This window comes from Dasypus novemcinctus, chromosome 11 (genome assembly GCF_030445035.2).
Source record: "Dasypus novemcinctus isolate mDasNov1 chromosome 11, mDasNov1.1.hap2, whole genome shotgun sequence".
Taxonomy (NCBI): Eukaryota; Metazoa; Chordata; class Mammalia; order Cingulata; family Dasypodidae; genus Dasypus; species Dasypus novemcinctus.
Genome location: NC_080683.1, coordinates 2,722,337 through 2,746,184, shown reverse-complemented (window position 1 = coordinate 2,746,184; position 23,848 = coordinate 2,722,337). Strand labels below are relative to the sequence as shown.

The window sequence follows — 23,848 nt, the reverse complement described above, 5'->3', positions numbered from 1 at the left end:
CATGGACTACGGTTTACATTATAGATTATGCTCTGTCTCGCACAGTTTTGTACGTTATGACAAAAAATACAATGGCCTGTACTGGTCACTGCAATGTCATGCAGGACAAATCTAATGTCCCGAAAATGCCCCTACATTATACTTATTCTTCCCTCTTCCATCAGAACCTCTAGTGGCACTGCCTTTATATCAATGGTAAGAGCTCTTCCATTGCTAGAATAATAAGTTTATAGTAGAATAATAATAAATCTACTTTGGTCCATTGTTCACTTCCCCAATCTTGAGGATTTGGGGATGGTGATGCCCACTCTGCTTCTAACTGAGAGGGGGCTTAGATCCCATGGGCAGATGGACGGGACTCTCTTGCCTGCAGCTGCAGACACTCTGTGTTCCTCACATCCCACAAGTTTTAGAGACTATTGCTTATACATCTTCTAAAGTCCCTAGGAAGTACATGCTAGAATGATCCTTGTGGTTTAGGTGGAGAGACTGGGGAGGCCCAAGAGGCACAATGACTTTTCCAGGGTCACAGAACTGGGAGGAGTAAGGTGTGAACCCTACTCTCCCTTCTCAATACTGTGGTCTTTTTTTCCCCTCTAAAATATATTTTTATTAGTTTGTGAAATTACAGAACAATCATGCACATATGTGGAATTCCCATTCAACAACCCTCTACCAACACACTATATTGTTGTGGAAAATTTGTTACAAATTATGAGATAATGTCATCAGAGTATTACCACTAACTATGGTCTATTGCATAGATTTTTTTCCTCTATTTAAAAAAAAATGTTATATTCAAAAAATATGAGGTTCCCATATACCCCCCAAACCCCTCACCCCACTCCTCCCACATCAACAATCTCTTTCATCATTGTCGCACATTCATTGCACTTGGTGAACACATTTTGGAGCACTGCTGCACCGCATGGATAGATGTTTACATTGTAGTTTACACTCGGCCCAGTCCATCCGGCGGTCTCGAGTCTGCCTGGAAGTATAGCTGTGTTGGTGTAACTGTTGAGTTAAATAGATGACATGGGAGAGCGGAGTGACTGTCAGCAGCCCAGAGCCAGGTTTCATCCAAGGCAGGCGCACGGTAAAGAGACCCCAAGAAATGACCTCACTTGGAACAGAACCTTGAAGCCTGGTAACCAGGTACTAACATTATAGCCTGCTACTCAGCTCACTTGAGCAGCTATGCTCAAGAGAAAAACATAATTTCTTGTTTGCCTACTTCCCAGGGCTGCAGACATTGGCCAACCCCTCAATGCAGAAGAATCTTGCCATTTAACAGAAGCCACCCAAAAGTAAAACAGGGTGACACAGGGCAGGGGAAGGAAGGCCCAGGGAATCCTCATGATCTGGTCTGGGGAGCCTCATGCAGAGGGGCAGGAGGGGTGGCCAGGTTCTTGGTGGGACGGGATCCTGGTGGGCCTGGGGGGAAGGGGAGTGCTGGAATGGCGATCATCTGCCCGGAAGTTAATCAACCACTATCATCTCCTTTCCTCATGGCCTGGAAATCTGTGCAGACAGGCTTCTGTTTCTGATCTGGGGAGACGAACATCATGTGGGATCTCCCCCAGCAGTATGGCCAGGTGGGGCCCTGATGCCTAACGGCCTATCTGCTAGGCACTCTCTTTGCGGAACTCCACCTGGGAAACTGGTGAGAAGCTGGACAAGAGAGTCAGCTACACCCTGTCACCAAGCAAGGAGCAGGTGCACCACACTGCCAACACAGCCAGAGCAGGCCAGAGGTGAGCGTGAGTGCACAGTGGTCTCTACTCCTCTGGCCTCAACCCAGCCAAGGAGGGCTTCCCAGGTCCCAGCCTGGCAGCTCCCCAGGTGCCTGCCGGGGTTTTCCTGAAGATTGTTCCAGGGTCCTACACCCAAATTATCTGAGCTGACATCATTCCCCCGTTCCCACTGCCCAGCCTCTGCCTTGGTCATGTGTAGCCACTTTCCCTCTCTTTGTAGTAATACAGAAAAGAGACTTTTAGAGTGTTTTTGCTTCATTTTGCACCATGAGTGTCTTTGCATTTTGTGATTGTTTTGGTCCTTTTTGTTACCTAAACCCAGGTATCCCATGTATTAGTCTGTTTGACTGTCCTTATAGAACTCCTTCAATGTTACTAATCATCACACTTAGCAGGACCCTATTTATCAAATAAGGATAAGGGGATGATACTGTATTTCCTTGCCTCTATAACTTGAGACCATCCTGAGGGATATGTCATGGTAACACCTCCAGGCCAATTGACTGGGCTGTAGGATGTTCCAGAAGGGAGGCCTGTTACCACAGAATTTCAGCCTCTCACTGCTGATGGAACTTGATTTGATTCCTTTCTGCTGTATTTCAACAGTGCTGCAGGGATGATTAAATGGATCATGAGGATTAAATGGGATGAGCCATGGAAAGTATTCAGCGGGCGCCTGGCTCTGGGTAAAGGGCTGCTGGGGTGCTGTGGTTGTTCATATTTATTGTTTTCCTCTTTTCTATGAAGAAGCACTCTGACTCAGCCCTCTCTGGCTCTGTGGCCATGGTCAAACTTATTGTCACATTTCTAAAGAAGACCGAGGTGCATCTCAGGGGCCCCCATCATTTGGATAGCTAGAATAGGGGCTGGCAGAGGTGACTCAGGCCCGTTCAGTTATTGGGAACATGCTGGTTGGAGCTCATTCATTCAAGAAATGTGTACCGAGGCCTGTTATTTGTAGGCACATCTCTAGGCATTAAGCATAATTTAATGAACAAATGAGATGCGTATTTCTGTCCCCTGGGCCACCATTCTAGTGGGGAGTCAGACAGCTATAACACACTTCATAAGTAGGTAGAGTACACAGCACATTAGGCATAATGCCACCTGGCCTCCTCTAGCCAGGGATGCATCCTCCCGATACCGAAGGGGCTGGTGGACCCCTGGACCACCTGAAAAAGTGAGTAGACTTTGGGACAATAGGGGCTTTTGTCTCCACGGAACAGTGGGGACCAGTGTGTACTGAGCGACTGTAGCTCAGGAGGGGCTGGGCAGATCCCTGGGTCCTACATCTGATGATGCTTCCTACATGGTGGAGGTCTGGGAGTGCCCCCAAAAGGAGGGAAGCTGTCAAGGAGAGCTCTGGATGTGGCCCTGGGCACACTGAGGAGAGTGGGGGGAGGCTGGGATTTCAGGGCCAGCTATTGAGAGAATCCATTCCCACCGCAGCCCATTTCCAGACCTATTTGCCCCACCCAGTCCTCTCCACCCTGAAATCTTGGTCCCAGAAAGGGAGGTTTCATGAGCAATCCACTCCCACATCTCAGTCAAGGGAGCTCAGCTGTGTTACGGCTGAGTAAGGCTGGATTCCCACTAGCAGGAGAATATTATCAGTGGGAGAGAGATGCCCACACATGGTACTCAGAATAACAGCACACTGGACCTTGAACCACACACAGGTTGAGGTGCAACGCTAATCCCTGGGAAAGCTGAGGCCTGAGGACATACTCTGCTCGATATCACATTCCTAAGATATTTGTGATCCCAGTGCAATGAACAGAGCAGTCATAGCCTCTCCCCGCCCTTATGGAATTGCTATTCCTGTGGGGAGAGGGGCCAAGAAAGATAGAGAAGTATGTCAGACTTCCATGAAGGAGGGCAGAGCTGGGCAGACCAGTCACTGAGAGCTCCCTAAATCCAGACCTTTTGCTACTCTGCTCAGTGACGAGTTCTGTTACAGTCAGGACAGCCAGAGGGGGACTGGGGTGTGGGGTGGGGCTGGCCTGCTGAAGGTCAACGTCAGCACACCTGCTGGGGTGCTAGGGGAGGGCAGTGTGGAAGGAAAGGCCAGGCCTCTGGCTCCATTTCCCTCCTGACTACCCCCAGTGCCATCTCCTGAGCATCTGGCTGTATGAATTCTCAGAGGACTTCTGTGGGAAACAAAGGCATGTTGTTTCCATGGAAGCAAGTTACTTCTTTGACCACTGAGTCAAGCTGTCCCTTATGATTATCGGTGCGGAGCACAATCTTGGCTGGGTCAGCACACCTGCAGGCAGAACAATACCTATAGAACAGAACAACCTGAGTAACAGGATTTATGAGTATAGTTACTGATTTTTATAATAATAGTTCCAGTAAGGTTTGTTGGGTTTTCATCAATCACTAGTTAATATAGTATGAGGTAAGGGTAATAGGTAACTTGATTTTGTGCTGAATGTCACGTATGTTAGGGGTATATATACTAGCCCCTCGACTCAATAAAGTTGTCTGATGAGCTTGAGAAATCAATGCTCTCAGATACCCTGAACCCAATCTTTCTTTGTCTTTCATTCCCGGTACCTTGGGTACCGACCAAGACTCTGACAGGTGGCGCCCAACGTGGGGCCCGAGGCAGAGGATTCATCAAGACACGGCAGCGTAGGATCTTCTACCTCTGGATCGGGAATGCGGAAAGCTGAAAAGCCTTTTTTAAGGTAAGGAGCGTCGAAATTAATTAACCCGGGTAGATTGCTGCTTCATATTATTAAGTTTTGCTTTCCGTTAGCATCAGGGTATGGGTAATCAACCAGGACGCTTGGAAGAATATTCACAGGTTTTGAAAACACTGTTGCACAGTGTAGGCGTCACAGTTAAGACTGCAGATTTGTTAGAATTGTTTGCTTTGGTTCAAAAGCATTGTTATTGGTTTCAACCGCAAGGAAAGAATTTGATGAATGTTAAGCAGTGGAGGCAAGTAATGAAAGAATTGAGGAGAGCATATCAGAAAGGAGAGAATATATCTGTATCAGTTTGGGCCTTAGGACAGCAAATTGCTGCTGCATTAGATCCTTTGCAGTCTGACGAAGAGGATGAGATTGTTCTTTTCTCAAGGGAGGAAAGGGCTATGAATGATACAGGTAAAGACAGGAATTTGGAGGAGGATCAGGATATTTGAAGTTAAAGGCACAAATCCATTCTTTTTTTTTTTTTTCCTCCTTTCTTTTTTTTTTTTTTATTGACTTTGTAATAATATTACATCAAAAATATATATGTGAGGTCCCATTCAACCCCGCTCCCCCACCCCCCCCTCTCCCCCCCCAACAACACTCGTTCCCATCATCATGACACATCCATTGGATTTGGTAAGTACATCTTTGGGCACCTCTGCACCTCATAGTCAATGGTCCACATCATGGCCCATACTCTCCTCCATTCCATCCAGTGGGCCCTGTGAGGATTTACAATGTCCGGTGATTGCCTCTGAAGCACCATCCAGGGCAGCTCCATGTCCCAAAGACACCTCCACCTCTCATCTCTTCCTGCCTTTCCCCATACCCATCGTCCACCATGTCCACTTTTCTCAATCCAATACCACCTCTTCTATGTGGACATTGGATTGGTTGTGTCCATTGTACCTCTATGTCAAGAGGAGGCTCAAATTCCACATGGATGCTGGATGCAATCCTCCCATTTTCAGTTGTAATCACTCTAGGCTCCATGGTGTGGTGATTGTCCTTCTTCAACTCCATCTTAGCTGAGTGTGGTAAGTCCAATAAATCAGATTGTAGGTGCTGGAGTCTGTTGAGGCTCAGGACCTGGCTATCACATTGTCAGTCCAGAGATTCAAATCCCCTAAATATATCTTAAATCCCAACGTTAACTGCACCTCCAGCACATTAGCATGAAAGTCTTATGAAGGGAGATCCCATCTGAGTCCAGATTCATCACACATAAACACCATTTCCAAAGAGGGGCCATCTGCCCTGGTAGTTAACCCCATCGGCCATGGCCATAACTCTCATGGGTCTCTTTAGCCTTCAAAGGAACCAATATCTGGGGGTTGTATCTGCTTTATCTGTCTCTCTGACTCTGCTCAGTTGTGCATGAGGGCAATCCTTCTGCCAGCCTCCAGACTCTTTTTTAGAAACTCGTAGCCATATAAACTCATTTCTCCTTTCCATTTCCCCCTTACTTTAGGTCAAACAGCATTTTAAAGTCATGTTATTTTATGTAGACATGGATATTCTGCTGATCCGCATTGAACCTTCCGTATAAGGTCCTTTTCCAGTTGCATCATCAGTTGGTATTTGATAGTGGTCCCTCGTTGCCAGGGAGGCTCATCCCCGGGTGTCATGTCCCACGCTGGAGGGAAGGCATTGCATTTACATGCTGAGTTTGGCTTCGAGACTGGCCACATTTGAGTAACATGAAGGCTGACAGGAGGAAATTCCCAGGCACAATGTTGCTCTAGGCCTTGTTCTTATTTTAGGTTTATCAGCTCACAAGCATAGTCATTAGCATCAGGGGCTCACTGTTGAACCCTCACTCCCTCCAGGTCCCCGCCGCTGTACCTGGGAGACTGTCGCTGCTCCCTTAGGGACCACGGCAGAGCACCACTGGCCAGGAACCCAGTACCCCCCCTGCTGTGGTTTTTAATTGTTGCCACTATGAGTATATCCAATCATTACCATGCCCCCTGGACATATGTTCTGTACAGTTCCCTGTCAGCCATATATCACCTGTCATTGGTATCCCATACCAGTATCCCTCCATTGCCATTGTTGAAACACTCTGTGGTCCAGAACTCCCCGAAATTTGAAGCCCAATATAATGTCATGGTCCCTTACTAGGGAATGGTATATAGCGATGGGTTTAAAGGATGGATAAAGAACTTGGATAAAGTTAGATAAAGAACTTAGATAAAGAATGTTGACTTGAAATAATTCCACATCCTATCCTTTTTTCCCCCCCCCCCCTAATTATTCAGCATTTCTTCACAGGAGTCCTAGTCCACAGCAATGCATATATATAATATACAGCACTCCCATACATCCACCACAAAACCTTTTTCCTTCCACAGCGATACTCTTACACCCTTTTCACATCATATTTACTTAAGGTGATGTACAGAGTCTGAGATCACAAATCCATTCTTAACTAAACTATGTCGGAGCTAAATATTTCTAAGGTAAACATATATCCTAATTTGACTCATGAGGTTCCTTCTGCACCTCTGGAACCTGGAAAAGTACCTAGTGGACTTTTCTCTACAGACATGCCTTATGTTTGTAGCAGCTTTAAGCCAAATCCTGTGCCTGTTACTTCATTAATGAGATGTCTTTTACTGGGATCTAGTCAAGGTGAGCCTCTGGCTATGCAAGCTGTAGCAGCTTTTCCTGTAACTATTCAACAAATTCCTCCTGATGCTGGACACCCACAAGGGGGTGTCAAGTTTCATCCTGAGCCAAAAACTTTTAAACTATTGAAATATTTAAAATGGGCAAAGATACTGAATAATGTCCTTGTTAGTGAAATCAGGCTTGTAAGAAAACTCTCTGTTAAAGTGTTAACTAAGATAAGGAAACTATTCTGGCAGCAACTCTGCAACCCCCCTGCTGTCTACATGACAATGTAGCTGTGGGCTAGTGGGGTTAATAGAGTTAAGCCACTGAAAAAAGAGAAAAACATGGCAACATTGGTGTTCTGTTTTATTTCCATGCTAATTCTAATTGGGCTTATTTAACCAGATAATAAAATCAGTACAAAATTTTTATGAAGGTTTAAAAAGGAATTTTCAGTTTTAAATCAATAGTTTACTCCTGAACTTCAAGTCTCAGTATAGTCTTACAGAGTAATAATCCAAAAATGTGTGTTAACGGTCTGTCTAAACTGCTAAATTAGAGTTTTAACTACATTTATGCTGCTCAAGTTATCTTAACTGATTGCTGATAACTAATAAAAATGTTTCCAAGCACAAGCTTGCATGTTACAGGCAACATGGATTCCAGAAGAAATCTTAAGAAGTAATATTTAAAATGTGATATAATGGAGAGCTTAAAAGCAGCTATACCAAGAAAGTAAGAATTATGAGTTAATTGTAAACTGTATGTTTCTGTTACTGTGTTGTGATTGTTCTGTGTTTGTTCATTCAATGTCAGTGTGTATTTTGATGCCTCCGGATGGTAATATAAATTAATAAAAATTTATAAAAGAGCTCTATTCAAATGGCCAAAAATTAAATAAGCGCTTATATTAATACATAAGTTTAAATGTTAATAAGATCTCTACAATGATAAAAATTGTGAGTCTCGATTAACAAAATTACTATAAGTCTTTTTATAAAAAGTTGTTCTTGCCTAGATTGAAATGAATAGCTTATTTTTCTTCACAGGATAATATGAAGGATGTAAAACTTAAATGAATATTAAAAAGGTTAAAAGTTTGTGAGAATGCTAATTGAAATTTAATAAGTTTTTGCAAAAAAGTGTGTTTTGCCCTAAAGTAGCATGGCTGATTTTCATAAACTCTTGGAACTTAAATGCATGTGGCAAGTTATAGAAAGTATTGTGGTTTTAATTATTATAAAAGAGTGTGTGTCACTGAAACAACCTCTTATCATAGATTAAAGTAACAACACTGTAGTATGCAGCAGTCCCAAACACTGCTAGTTGCAAAAAGTTAATGTCCAGCTGTGTGGCTATCACTTTGATTTAAAACTTGCTAAGACTTTCTTTAGTGTCTTCTTAGACAGATCAAGCCAGCTGCAACAATAAACTTCTGCAGTGCTTTTCAGGGCTATGTGCATAGCCCAACTATCTTGTACAGTATTTACTATAGTAATAGTAATAAAAAAGCAGCATACGTTACTTCTTGAAAAGAACAGGCTTGGCAGACTCCATTCACGTCTGCTCAGCGTACTGAACTTGCTGCCATCATTAAGGTGTTACCAATATTTAAGGAACCTTTGAATATTTTCTCTGATTCTGAATATGTATGCCTTACTGTTAAGCATATTGAAACGGCTCATATCTTTGTTACTGATGAATTATCTCAACTTTTTGCTGATTTGCAACATCTCATTAGATTAAGACAGCATCCTATTTACATTACACATATACGTTCTCATACATCTTTGCCTGGTCCTATGACAGCAAGTAATGCTCGAGCTGATTTATTAGTGGGGTGTTTACAAAGTGCTCGTGATTACCATGCTTTAACTCACATTAATGCTAAAGGCCTGCGAAATAAATATCAAAAGCTTACTAGACTACAAGCGCAGGAAATTATTCGTAATTGTCCGACCTGTGGACCACTGACAGCAGTACCTTTTCAGGCTGGAACTAATCCCAGAGGCCTGACTCCTAATCAATTATGGCAGACGGATGTTACTCACATTCCATCCTTTGGTAAACTACAATATGTTCATGTTTGTATTGACACTTATTCTCATTTCATGTGGGCTACTGCCCAAAGTGGGGAACGGTTCGCTCACATCTCTGGTCTGCTTTTGCTGTGATGGGATGCCCTCTAAAGATTAAAACTGATAATGGACCTTCTTACATTAGTAAATCCTTTGCTTCCTTTTGTAGGAAATATGCTATTGAACATGTTACCAGCATTCCCCATAATCCTACAGGTCAAGCTATTGTTGAACAATGCCATCATACTCTCAAGACTATGCTTTTAAAACAAAGAGGGGGAGATGATGGTATGATATCACCTAAAGATCAATTGGCTAAAGCTTTATTTACCTTAAATTTTCTTAACGTTTATGATTCTATGACACCAGCTGAATGTCATTTTGGACATTCTCAAAAATCCACAAAGATTGCAGAACCTGAAAATCAACCATTATTTTGGAAAGATGTTTTAAGTAATGAATGGAAGAAAGGCAGGGTTAAAGTATGGGGGCGAGGTTATGCTCTTATCATTTCAGAAAATGGAGAAGAAATCTGGCTTCCAGCAAAAAGGATTAAACCTAGGACTGAAGAAGTGGAGTCTTCTACACATATGGATCCTACTGATAGTGAGTGAAACCGGCAATGGTAATGGTAATTACACATATTGAGTTTATATCCCTAATCCCCCATTACTTCGAGTGTTAACCTGGAAAGATCCTTCTTTTCCTGTCTATTTGAATAAAACTATTATATTTCCTGGACCCGTGGATGATAGGTTACCACTTAAGCCACGAGAAGAAGGACAAAGGATTTATAATCTCCTTCTTTCATTTGATTTCCGACCTCTTTGCATTGGCAATCGCCCACCATGTATGGCTGTGAAAAATAGAACAATGATAAATTTTAGCCATAATAATACTAAATCTTTGGTAACTTTATTCCCATCCTATCAATACCAAGAATATAAGTATCCAAGTTATAGTTGTCCTAAGAGGAATGCTGGTGATATGCAAAGATGGTATGAATGCCATATGGGAAGAGGATCTGTCGTTTTTTATGATTCCTATGGAATAGTTTGGGAAAGTGCCCCTATGGGGAATCCCAACAAATATAAGGGCAGATTTATTTGGTATGGTATAAATAGCTTGGGACAACAAATTAGTAATATGCAGTATCCTTTTCATGATTCTCTTGATATGGATGAGAAAGTAATCTTACCAAAAATAACAGTGATTGGAAAAATATAGGGAAATGGGTTCCTTTTCCATGGTGCAATAGCACTGGAATCCATGATCAAAAAAAATATGGAAAGTCTTCTTAGGAGTGGCATCTACTTCTGTATGGAAAGGTAATAAAAGTATGGATGGACAATATTTACAATTAGATCAAATTCATCATTTTCAATCATGTGTCAGAGACCCACATGTGTTTGTGGTAGGGAAGGCTACCATTACTGAAAATGCTTTGTTCTATAAGGATGGCGCTTTGTATACTTGCTTGTCTGAGAATATTTTACAGAATGGAGATATTATCACCATGGCTCGCCGAAGACGAGGAGTGTGGATCCCGGTGAAAATGAATCGGATGTGGCAGTCATCACCTGAAAGTCATCTTCTTTTCCACCTGGCTCAAGGACTGTTGAAACGATCTAAGAGATTTTTGGGACTTCTCATAGCTGGCATTCTTGGCCTCATTGGTGTCATCACTGCCGCTGCCACTGCTGCTGTTGCATTGCATGAGACGGTGCAGACACAGCAATACATGCATGATTGGCACAAGAATGCAAGTGACTTATGGCAGAGTCAAGAGCACATTGATGAAGGACTTAATAACAGAGTTAGTGATTTGGAATCTGCTGTTTTACATTTAGGAGATCAAGTTTATAATTTGAGTTTGTTAAGAGGATTGAAATGTGATTGGAATGAAAGTAATTTTTGTTTTACTCCTTTGGATTATAACATTTCTATGTTTCAATGGAATAAGATCAGAAATCATTTGTTAGGACTCAAAGGAAATATGTCATTAGAAATTGAGGAATTGCAGAAAAAGATTTTAGAAATGTCTCATAATCAGATATACGTATATAGTGATAAGGACATCTTTAATGATTTGATTTCACATTTAAATAAGTTTAATCCTGTTGATTGGTGGAAATCTCAGCATTTCTTATCTGCCTTAGGAATAGGGATATGTGTGTTAATCCTGTTGCTCATGATTGTCGCTTGCCTGGGAAAAGGTGTTTGCCAGAGATTGCACCGTGTGGACACAATGGGACAAGCAAACAACATAGTACTTGCTAAAACTCTACAATAGTACCCCAAAGTCAGTGCACTTGGCTGGTAGTCAGTGACGGGCAACTTGGCTAGCCTTTCAGTCAACCTAAGACAGGGACGTGGCCTTTCGCTGCCACGCTTCCCCATGACGGGTAAGGCTGATTGCGCATAGCCTCGACCTAAGACAGACACAGTTACCCTGACTAAAACAAAAAGGGGGAAATGTGGGAAACAAAGGCATGTTGTTTCCATGGAAGCAAGTTACTTCTTTGACCACTGAGTCAAGCTGTCCCTTATGATTATCGGTGCGGAGCACAATCTTGGCTGGGTCAGCACACCTGCAGGCAGAACAATACCTATAGAACAGAACAACCTGAGTAACAGGATTTATGAGTATAGTTACTGATTTTTATAATAATAGTTTCAGTAAGGTTTGTTGGGTTTTCATCAATCACTAGTTAATATAGTATGAGGTAAGGGTAATAGGTAACTTGATTTTGTGCTGAATGTCATGTATGTTAGGGGTATATATACTAGCCCCTCGACTCAATAAAGTTGTCTGATGAGCTTGAGAAATCAATGCTCTCAGGTCCCCTGAACCCAATCTTTCTTTGGCTTTCATTCCCGATACCTCGGGTCACCGAACAAGACTCCAACAACTTCTGTCAGCCCCCAGAATTTCTGGTCTTCCATATGCTGGTGGCCTCCCTATGGCTTGGTCATCCTGGGTCAGAGCTGCAGCAGGTTGCTCAACCCTTCTTACCCAGCGCCATCAGGCAGAAACTATTGAGGCAGAGGCAGAGGGTGAGCAGGAGTGGGGGTGAGTACCCATGGGCAGGTGAGGGGGCCACGAGGGGGAAGGACATAGGGAAGAGCCTCAGAGGCTGGTATTAGGCCAGAAGTAAAGAGAGTAACATCAGACCACGCCTCTGGTGGACAGCAGTCTGGGAGGAGTTCCTGGGTCGGGGTGTTTGGGCTTGGGCTTCTCCAGGGCAGTGGGACACTTTGCCACTTTGAAAAGCAACGGGATGGCAGTCATGTGGATGAACAGTTCTCCCCTTGCAGCTCCAGCACCAGGCCTACAACCAGGTCCTGAGCTAGATTTCCTGCAGCAACACCTCTGCCACCAGCTCCAGCTCCAGCTCCAAATTCTGGGTTGGAGGTGTTCAAATTTTAGAGGCATCTTTAAAGTCAGCTGTGGCACTCATGCCTGCAGCTGCTCAGGAGCTGGAGAATGAAGAAGTCTTGCCCTCTCCCAAACCAAGCCCTCCCTTGAGAGAGGACAAAGAGACCCTTTTCCAGTGAGTGAGGGGGACTCCAGCTGGAACTTACTGATGTTTTATCTCAGGCCTATGCAAGTACCAAGGGGTACTCCTTCCTGGGTTTGAGGACAGAAGAGACAGGCATTAGTGGGGAGGGAAGATTTGGGGGAGAAGTGGGAGGGTGATTAATTTCTGTACAAAGGCAAAAGAAATACTAACCATTTGGGTAAGGGCACTATTTTATTTTGTAAATAGCAGGCTCTCGACCACAATATTACATTAAATTTCTGTTTCTACGATAGCCTGATAATTTTAGGTAATGTATTTTAGCATCTCTAGATTCTAACTTTTACCTGTGATGGTGTGTGCTGCTGCTGTTGCTGCTGTATTTATTTATTTATATGCATTTATTTATTTATTTGGAAACTTGGGGTAAATCTATGAATTCTCTCTCTACTATACATCTGTGTATGTCTCTGCCTGGTATATTTGAGTGAGTGTGTGTATATATTTGTGAGTACACATATGTAATATAATTTGTACAGAATATATTATTTAATCCTTGCTGGCTTCCTATGGGTTGCACTTTTGTCCATATAGGTTAATAACCAGCTAATAATTAGAGATTGCTCTCAATAATACCGAGCCATCAAGGCTTCAGTCCTCTGCTCATAGATCTGAGTAGACTGCAAAAATTGCCCAAATTAGCTTTCTTTTTCTTCATTAGAGAAGTTGTGGGTTTATAGAACACTCATGCATAAAATATAGGATTCCTATATACTGTCCTATTACTAACACCTTGCATTGTTGTGGAACATTTGTTACAACTGATGACAGCAACTTTTAAAAAAAATGTTTTCATTTATTCAAGAATTATTTTATTTTATTTTATTTCTCTCTTCTTTCCCTTCCCCCCCTCCCCGTTGTCTGCTCTCTGTGTTCCTTCGCTGTGTGTTCTTCTATGACCACTTCTATCCTTATTAGCAGCACTGGGAATCTGTGTTTCTTTTTGTTGTGTCATCTTGTTGCATCAGCTCTCTGTGTGTGTGGAGCCATTCTTGGACAGAGTGGCTTTCCTTCGTGCTGAGTGGCTTTCCTTATGGGGTGCACTCCTTGCGCATGGGGCTCCCCTATGCGGGGGACACTCCTGAGTGGCAGGGCACTCCTTGCATGCATCAGCACTGTGCATGGACCAGCTGCACACGGGTCAAGGAGGCCTGGTGTTTGAACTGCAGACCTCCCATGTGGTAGGTGGACGCCTTAACCACTGGGCCAAGTCTGCTTCCCGATAGCAACTTTTTATTCTTATTTTTTAATGGTATTTTTTGAAGACACATAGATCACAAAATATGTTACATTAAAAATATAAGAGGCTCCCATATACCCCAAACCCTGCCCCCCCACCTCCTGACACATCAACAACCTCTTTCATTAGTGTGACACATTCATTGCATTTGGTGAATACATTTTGGAGCACTGCTGCGCCGCATGGATAATAGTTTACATTGTAGTTTACACTGTCCCCCAGTCCATTTTGTGGGTTATGGCAGTATATATAATGTCCAGCATTTGTCCCTGCAATATCAATGAGGACAACTCCAAGTCCCAAAAATGCCCCCACATCACACTTCTTCTTCCCTCCCCCTACCTCAGCAACTACTGTGGTCACTTTCTCCACATCAATGCTACAATTTCTTCCACCGCTAGTCACAATAGTTCTATAGTAGAATACCAGTAAATCCACTCTAATCCATATTTTATTCCTCCATCCTGGATAGCACCATTTTATAATTGTACTATTAGCTATAGTCCATGGTTTAACTTAGGGTTCAATCTTTTTTTATTTTAAAAGATTTATTTATTTATTTATTTATTTATTTATTTATTTATTTATTTATTTATTTATTTCTCCTCCCTTCCCCCCCGCCCCGGTTGTCTGTTCTCTGTGTCTATTTGCTGCGTTTTCTTTGTCCGCTTCTGTTGTCAGTGGCACGGGAATCTATGTTTCTGTTTGTTGCGTCATCTTGTTGTGTCAGCTCTCCGTGTGTGCAGCACCATTCCTGGGCAGGCTGCACTTTCTTTCGCGCTGGGTGGCTCTCCTTACGGGGTGCACTCCTTGCGCGTGGGGCTCCCCTGCGTGGGGGACACCCCTGTGTGGGGGACACCCCTGCATGGCAGGGCACTCCTTGCACGCATCAGCACTGCACATGGGCCAGCTCCACATGGGTCAAGGAGGCCCAGGGTTTGAACCGTGGACCTCCCATGTGGTAGATGCCCTAACCACTGGGCCAAGTTCGCTGCCTAGGATTCAATCTTTGTGTAGTATAGTTCCATGGATTTTTTTTAACAAATAAATTTTATTGATACATATTAATAAAGCATAAATCCATCCAAAGTGTACAATCAATGGTATTCAGTGTAAACACACAGTTGTACATTCATCACTTCAATCATTTTTAGAGCATTTTCATCATTCCAGTAATAACAATAATACTGAAAAACAGGGAAGCAGACGTTGCTCAACTGATAGAGCATCTGTCTACCATATAGAGGCCCAGGGCTCGATCCCTGGAGCCTCCTGACCCATGTGGTAAGCTGGCCCATGCGCAGTGCTGCTGCTGTGAGCAAGGAGTGCCATGCCACACAGGGGCATTCCCTTGTAGGGGTCCCCCACACGCAAGAAGTGTGCCCTGAAGGAGAGCCACCCTATGTGAAAAAAGTGCAGCCCACTCAGGAGTGGCACTGCACACATGGAGAGCTGACGCAGCTAGATGACCACAACAAAAAAGATGCAGCTTCCCAGCACTGCAGGATAATGCAAACAGATGCAGAAGAACATACAACGAATGGACACAGCAGACAACAGGGGGTAAGGAGAGAGGAATAAATAAAATAAATCTTAAAAAAACAAAACAAAACTGAAAAACAAACACCAGGGGTGTGGACTCTTTCTCTTTGGAGTAATGAAATTGTTTTAAAATTTTTGAGATGATGAATGTGCAACATTGTGATTATACTAAAAGCCACTCATTATATACTTTGGATAGAATGTCCAGAAACAGCAGCTATATAAGAGGGGGGAAGCATAGAGAGATTCAGAGGTGAGGAATTTTCTTGTTTATTTGTCTATTTTTTGTTTATTATTTGATTTGAAAAACAAAATTCATCACCTCTCAATTTTCTCTATGCTTCCCCCTCAGTACATAGCTGCTATTCTGTTTCCTTCTCTCTAGTTTATATTTATATTTTGTAAAAAGTCTTATATATGTAATATCACCCATATTTATATTTCATATGAGGTTTCACTATGTTATACAGTCCCATGTTACATTTTTCAGCTTTTCTTCTAGTAATATAAATGTCCTTAGGCTTTCTCTTTCAACCACTGTCATATCCATATAATAGCTCTGCTAGTCACACACACCATAATGTGCTCTCATCATTTCCAAAGATTTATAAACAAGCTTTTAACCAATTCTGCACAGATTAACCATCAGCTCTATTTTCTGGTGAACTATATTCCAATTATTAATTCCATGCATTCACATAATATATTTAGTTTATAGTAGCACAATCACACAGTATTTGTCCTTTTGTGTCTGGCTTGCTTCACTCAACATAATGTCCTCCAGGTTCATCCATGTTGTCATATGCTTCACAACTTCATTTCTTCTTACAGCTGCACAATATTCCATTGTTTGAATACACCACAATTTGTTCATCCATTCATTGGTTGGTGGATACCTGGGTTGTTTCCATCTTTTGGCAATTGTGAATAACACTGCTATGAACATTGGTGTGCAGATGTCTGTTTGTGTCACTCCTCTCAGTTCTTCTGGGTATATACCTAGCAATGATATTGCTGGGCCACATGACTTGTCTATTTCAACTTCCTTAGGAACTGCCAAACAGTCCTTCACAGTGGCTGTAACATTCTATATTCCCATCAACAGTGAATAAGCTTCCTATCTTTCCATATCCTCTCTAACAATTACAGTTTTCTGACTTTTTCTACAGTGGCCAGACTAATAGGTGTGAAGTGATATCTCATTGTAGTTTTGATTTGCATTTCCCTGATTGCTAGTGATGTTGAACATTTACTCAGGAGCTTTTCCATTGTCTTCTCCTTTTGGGACACCAATAATGCATATATTTGTGCATTTTGTGTTGTCATTCAATTCCTTGAGACCCTTTTCCTTTATTTTCCATTCTCTTCTGTCTTTTCTAGTTCAGATGTTCTGTCTTTGAAATCACTAACTGTCTTTGAGCAATTCAAATCTGCTCTTATGTGCCTCTAATGTATTTTTAATCTTATCCATCATGTCTTTCATTCCCATAAGGTCTGTTACTTTCCTTAGCAGGCTTTCAAATTGCTCTTTATGCTCTCCCAGTGTCATCTTAATATCCTTTGTTTCTTTAGACATATTTTCTTTAAATTCTTTGAAGTAATTTAGGAGAGTTGTGTGATTATCACTGATTGTCTTAAATCCTATATGTTGTCAGGATATTTGGTTTGTTCCTTTGACTGGGCCATATATTTCTATTTCTTAGTATGGCTTGTAACTTTTTGCTGATGTCTAGGCATCTGAATAAATATCTTGGTGAATTTATTCTGATGGCCAATTTTTCTCTTGCCTATGTTTTTTTTTTTTTTAAAGATTTATTTATTTATTTACCCTTCCCCTACCCCGCCCCCCCCACATGGCTTCTTCCATTCTTTGCTGTCTCTTCTCTGTGTCCATTTGCTGTGCGTTTTTTCTGTATCTGCTTGTCTCCCTTTGTTGCATCATCTTGCTGCGGCAGCTCTCCTTGCACACAGGCCAGCCTGCCTTCACAAGGAGGCCCTGGGACGTGACCCAGGGCCTCCCATATGGTAGACGGGAGCACAAGTGATTGAGCCACAGCTGCTTTCCTCGCCTATGTTTTTTGACAGCTCTTTGATATTTCCTTCAGGTTATTCCTAGTCTTTAAAATTGTCCAGCTTATATTATCAAAATTGTTTTGTCTCACTAATGGGGCATAGATTTTCTCCCAGGAATTAGGGTACAGAGAAGAACAAAAGCAGTTTTGTGCATGCAATTTCCAGACAGGCCAGGCGCACATCAGCACACCTTTCCACAGAGGCCTTTCAAATTCTGCTTTCCTGTATATTAGTCTAGGCAAAGTCAAGATTCAAAGCAGGCTCTGCTAACCAAATTAACTGAAGAAAGGCCTCCGACTCTACCTCCCTTTTCCCTTGTAACAGTTGACAGAGGAAGATGTCTGCTTTCCTCTCAGTCAGCTGCAGTGAGCCAGGGCTTTTACCCCAGATGAAATCTCAGGGGTGGGGGAGGAGAGCCCTTCCAAGCTACCACAAGGGCTTGGTAACTCATGTTTATTGTTTTGGGTTCTTTGTTTCTCTGTGCCTCACCCTTCTGGGAGTTGTGAAGCACTGTCCTATTCTTCTAACTCTAAAGCAGGTCCTTTGGACAGCTTTTGGTTCTTTCTCTGCTATTTTTGTGAGAGATTTGAGCCCTGCCTACCTATTCCAATGCTATCTTCCCACAATTCCCCCCAGATTCATTTATTGGAACTCTGGAACCATATTAAAAAAAGACAACAACCAGTGAAGTGATGTATGAAAAAGAAGACACTAAATTTAATTATGAGAATATTGTAGCATTAAAAATTTTTTTTCTCTCTATTATTTTTTTAATGTTACATTAAAAAAATACAAGGTATTCATAATAAAGGCCCCACACATCTTTCCTCACTCCTCCCACATCAACAACCTTTTTCATCATCTTGGGACATTCATTACACTTGGTGAATACATTTTGGAGCACTGCTGCACTACATGGATAATGGTTTACATTGTAATTTTTTGTTGTTTTTTGTTTTTGTCTTTATTTATTTTTTAATATTACATTAAAAAAATATGAGGTCCCCATAAACCCCTACCCCCCTCATCCTACTCCTCCCCCCATAGCAACAATCTCGTCCATCATCATGAGACATTCATTGCATTTGGTGAATACATCTCTGAGCACTGCTGCACCTCGTGGTCAGTGGTCCACATCATAGCCCACACTCTCCCACGTTCCACCCAGTGGGCCATGGGAGGACATATAATGTCTGGTAGCTGTCCCTGCAGCAACACCCAGGACAAATCCAAGTCCCGAAAACGCCTCCACGTCTCATCTCTTCCTCCTATTCCCCACACCCAGCAGCCACCATGGCCCTTTCTCCACACCAATGCCACATTTTCTTCGATTACTAATCATTATAGTTCATGAATAGAATATCAGTAAGTCCACTCTAATCCATATTCTATTCCTCCATCCTGTGGACCTTGGAATGGTTGTGTCCACTCCACATCTATATCAAGAAGGGGCTTAGATTCCACATGGATGCTGAATGCAATCCTGCTTACAGTTGTAGGCACTCTTGGTTCCATGGTGTGGTGGTTGACCTTCTTCAACTCCATGTTAGCTGAGTGGGGTAAGTCCAATAAATCAGAGTGTAGGAGCTGAAGATAGTTGAGGTTCAGGGCCTAGCTATCATATGGTCAGTCCAGAGATTCAGATCCCCTGGGTATATATTAAACCCCAGCACCAACTACAGTTCTGGTAAAAGTAACAGGAGAGGCTTGTGAAAAAAGATCACATCTGAGTCCAGATCCATCACACCCAACTGACAAGGCACTGAACTCCATCTGCCATGACCATAGAACCTGTGGGTCTCTGTAGCCCTCAGAAGAACCAATACCTGGGGTTGTATCTACTTTATCTGTCTCTGGGACTCTACTGAGGTGTGCATAAGGGCAACCCCTCTGATAGCCTCCTGGCTCTTTTTGGAGACTCATAGCCATATAAACTCCTTTGTCCTTTCCATTTCCCCCTTGATTCAGGTCAAAAAGCATTTTTAATTTCTGGTATTATATGTAGACTGAGCTTTCTGCTGGTCCAAGTTGACCCTTTTATTCAAGGCCATTTTCTAGTTACATCATCAGCTGGTACTTGGTAGTAATCTCTCAGCTCCAGGGAGGCTCATCCCCAGGAGTCATGTCCCATGCTGGGGGGAAGGCAAAGCATTTACATGCTGAGTTTGGCTTCAAAACTGGCCACATTTCAGCAACACGGAGGCTCTCAGGAGGTAACTCTTAGGCACCCTGCAGCTCTAGGTCTTGTTTTATTTCATGTGCACAGGCTCACAAGTATAGTCATTAGTATCAAGGGCTCATTGTTGGACTTTCCTTCTTTTTTGGTCTTTGCTGTTGCACTTGGGGGATTGTTGCTGTTCCTTTAGGGAATGTGATAGAGCTCCCCTGGCTAGGAGCTCAGCACTCCCTCAGTTGTTGTTTTTAATTGTATCCACTATGAAAATATACAAACATTTTTATGTACCCTGGATATATGCCCTGGAGAACTCCTTGCCAACCATGTGTCCCCTGTCAATAACATCCCACACCAGTATTCCTCCACTGCCATTGTTGAACTTCTCTGTGATCCAAAACTTCCTGAAAAGTGAAGTCCAATATATTGCCAGGTTCCATTAATAGTAAATGGAATACAGCGATGAGTTTAAAGGTTAGATATAGAATACATATTAATTTGGAAAAATTACGGTAAAAATAAATTGGTGTATCGAAAAATTTAAAAATGCAAAAGCTTTGTTTTTGATGTTTTGTCTTCCATCACTGCAATAACTGTTGCCCTGTATGCAAATTGGAAAGGCAACTACTTCCATCTTTTCCTCAGTGTCTACGTCCTATCTTTTTCTTTTCTTTTTTCTAATTATTAAGCTTATCTTTGCAAGAGTTTTAGATCACAGTAATTCATATATACACTATACAGTACTCCCACATATCCAACATAAAACCTTTTCCCTTTCACAGCAATAATCTTTTTACATATTCATACTATATTTACTGAAACTGATGAACAGATATTGAGACAATAGCTTTCAAGCAAGGTAACATTTATGTTTACATTGTGGTTTATATTTTAGACTATACAATTTTCTAAATTTTTAGTTATCTTATGTTTTACAGTATGATTTACATTTTAGCCTATCAGCCCCTATATATTTTTGGTGTAATTTTACATGTCTTCTATCCATCTTTGCATACTCTTGTGGAACACTTCTATTGCCCACACAGTTACATTGGTTCCATCTATTCCATACCTCTTTCCCCCTCCCCTTAGGGCCCACAGTGACCGTCAATCTTCATTATTTGAAGGGCCATGTTCAGAGATACTTGCAACAGTGTTGAGGGCTTGACATGCTCGACTGCCCTAAAGCACTGGAGCCACCATTTCTCTTGAGAGATACAGTTCCCTCTATTTGAGGGCATCAGGCCTCCCCAGGATGTGGGTATACCTTCACTCTCATTATATGGGTCTCTATCCAATGATATAACCCATTATGGCAATATGAGCACCAATACACTCCCTAGGAGCCTGTCCTATGTCAGAGGAACCCCCTTAAGCATCTTAAACAGGTAAACTTCTGTATTATATTTTTGAAAAGGTTTTCTCAGCATTATACTCTCAACCACATGCCTGACAATCTCCTATGTTCAAATGTTCCCCCCTCCCTCCCCCAATTTCTTGGGCCATCTGACCCATCTCCCATCCCTAGTTCCCCTCAAGCCCATAAAGCCCCACCCAAAGGTACCCTATGCCCCCATTTTATCCCTTCCCTGTACAAATACTTACCTACAGCTTCTCATAGATTTCACCCATGTAGGTGTCAGCTCACATCCTTCCTCTACCCCCCAACTTCCTTTAAGCCTATCATCCAGTCTCTAGCTCTCTGAGACAGCTTGATTTACTTATTTCATATCAGAGAGATCATGTAGTATTTGTCCTTCAATGCCTGGGTTGCTGCACTGAACATAAAGTGCTCAAGATTCATTCATATTATCACATGTGTTTGTAGTGTATTCATTTTTATAGCTGAGTAGTATTCCATTGTATATATACACCACATTATATTTATTCATTCATCTGTTGATGGGCATTTGGGTTGATTCCAGCTTTTGGCAATAGTGAACAATGCTGCTATGAACATTGGTGTGCATATATCGGTTTGTGTCCTTGTTTTTAGTTCTACTGGGTATATACCCAGCAGTGGAATTGTTGGGTCATATGGCAAATCTATGGCTAGTTTTTTCAGAAACTGCCAAACTGTCCTCCAGAATGTTTGGATCCTTCTGCATTCCCACCAGCAGTGGATGAGTGTTCCCATTCCTCCACATCCTCTCCAGCATTTGTAGTCTTCTGTTTTTTTCATAGCTGCTAATCTTATGGGAGTAAGATGGTATCTCATTGCAGTTTTGATTTGCATTTCCCTGATAGCTAGAGATTTGGAGCATTATTTCATGTGCTCTTTAGCCATTCGTATTTCTTCTTTGGAGAAGTGTCTGTTTAAATCTTTTTCCCATTTTTTAAATGTGTTGTTTATCTTTTTATTTTCAAGATAGGAGTCCTTTATATATGCGGGTTATATGTCTCCTATCAGATATATGGTTATGAAATATTTTCTCCCATTGTGTAGGCTTTCTTTTCACTTTCTTGACAAACTCCTTTGAGGTGCAGAAGGCTTTAATTTTGAGGAAGTCCCATTTATCTATTTGTTCTTTTGCTGCTCGTGCTTTTGGTGTGATGTTCATGAAGCCGTTTCCTATTACAAGTTCTTGTATGTGCTTCTCTACACTGCTTTCCAAAGTCTTTATGGTCTTGAGTCTTATATTTAGGTCTTTGATCCATCTTGAGTTGATTTTTGTATAAGGTGTGAGTTGGCAATTCTCTTTCATTCTTTTACATATGGATATCCAGTTCTCCAGGCACCATTTTTTGAATAGGCCATTCTCTCCCAGTTGAGAGGGTTTGGTGTCTTTATTGAATATTATATGGCTATATATATGAGGATCTATATCAGAACTTTCCATTCAGTTCCATTGGTCTGTGTGTCTCTCCTTGTGCCAATACCATGCTGTTTTCACTACTGTAGCTTTGTAGTATTTACATTGTAATTTACACTCTCCCCTAGTCCACCCAGTGGGCCATGGCAGGACATACATCTGTCCCTGCAGTACCACATGGGACAACTCCAAGTCCTGAAAATGCCCCCACGTCATATCTCTTCTTCCCTCTTCCTAACCTCAGCAGCTACTGTGGCCGCTTTCTCCACATCAATGCTACAATCTCTTCCATTACTAATCACAATAGTTCCATAGTAGGATATCAGTAAGACCACTCTAATCCATACTCTATTCCTCCATCCTTGGGCCCTGGGATGGTTATGTCCACTCCACCTCTATATCAAGAGGGGGCTTAGATTCCACATGGATGATGGATGCAATTCTCCTGCTTGCAGTTGTAGGCATTCTTGGCTCCCTGGTATGGTGGTTGACCTTCTTCACCATCCTGTTAGCTGGCTGGGGTAAGTCCAGTAAACCAGAGGGTAGGAGTTGCAAGTCTGCTGAGGTTCAGGGCCTGGCTGTTACATGGACAGTCCAGAGATTCAGGTCCCCTGAGTATACACCAACCCCAGTGCCAACCACAGGTTTGGTAAAAGTAACAGAAGAGGCATGTGTAGAAAGGTCACATCTGAGTCTAACTCCATCATACTCAGGAGCACAAACTCCAGAGTAGGGCCAACTGACATGGCACTGAACTCCAGAGTCATCTGCGAAGACCATGGAACCTGTGGGTCTCTGTAGCCCTTGGGAGAACCAGTCCTGGGCTTATATCTTTGGCTGTCTCTGATGACCTCCTGACTCTTTTTTGGAGTCTCATAGCCATATAAACTCATTTGTCCTTTCCATATCCCCCTTTTATTCAACATCAGAAAGCAGTTTTTAACACCTGATAATAATAACATGTAAATTGAGATATTGTGCTGATCTGAGTTGACCATTTTATTCAAGGTCTTTTTCTAGCTACATCATCACCTGGTGCTTGGTAGTAATCCCTCAGTGCCAGGGAGACTCATCCCCGGGAGCCATGTCCCATGCTTAGGGAAAAGTAATGCATTTACATACTGAGTTTGAGCAACATTGAGGCTCTCAGGAGGTAACTCTTAGGCACCCTGCAGCTCTAGGCCTAGTTCATATTTCAGGTGTACAGGCTCATAAGCATAGTCATCAGAAACAAGGGCTCATTGTCTGACCTTCCTTCTTTATTAGTCTT

At 42.2% G+C, this 23,848-nt stretch overlaps 1 long non-coding RNA gene across 3 annotated transcripts; it reads left to right on the top strand.

Annotated features, from left to right (window-relative positions):
• The first annotated feature begins 4,391 nt into the window (after positions 1 to 4,391).
• LOC131280348 (uncharacterized) lies at positions 4,392 to 11,753 on the top strand. 3 transcript variants are annotated; one of them, XR_011650031.1, is made up of 3 exons: positions 4,392 to 4,450; positions 9,673 to 9,781; positions 10,643 to 11,753. It is a non-coding gene; the product is annotated as an uncharacterized lncRNA (long non-coding RNA). The 3 variants fall into 3 exon arrangements; XR_011650030.1 differs by lacking the exon at positions 4,392 to 4,450 and having other exon boundaries at positions 9,220 to 9,781; positions 10,655 to 11,753; XR_011650029.1 differs by lacking the exon at positions 4,392 to 4,450 and having other exon boundaries at positions 9,220 to 9,781.
• Positions 11,754 to 23,848: the final 12,095 nt, after the last annotated feature.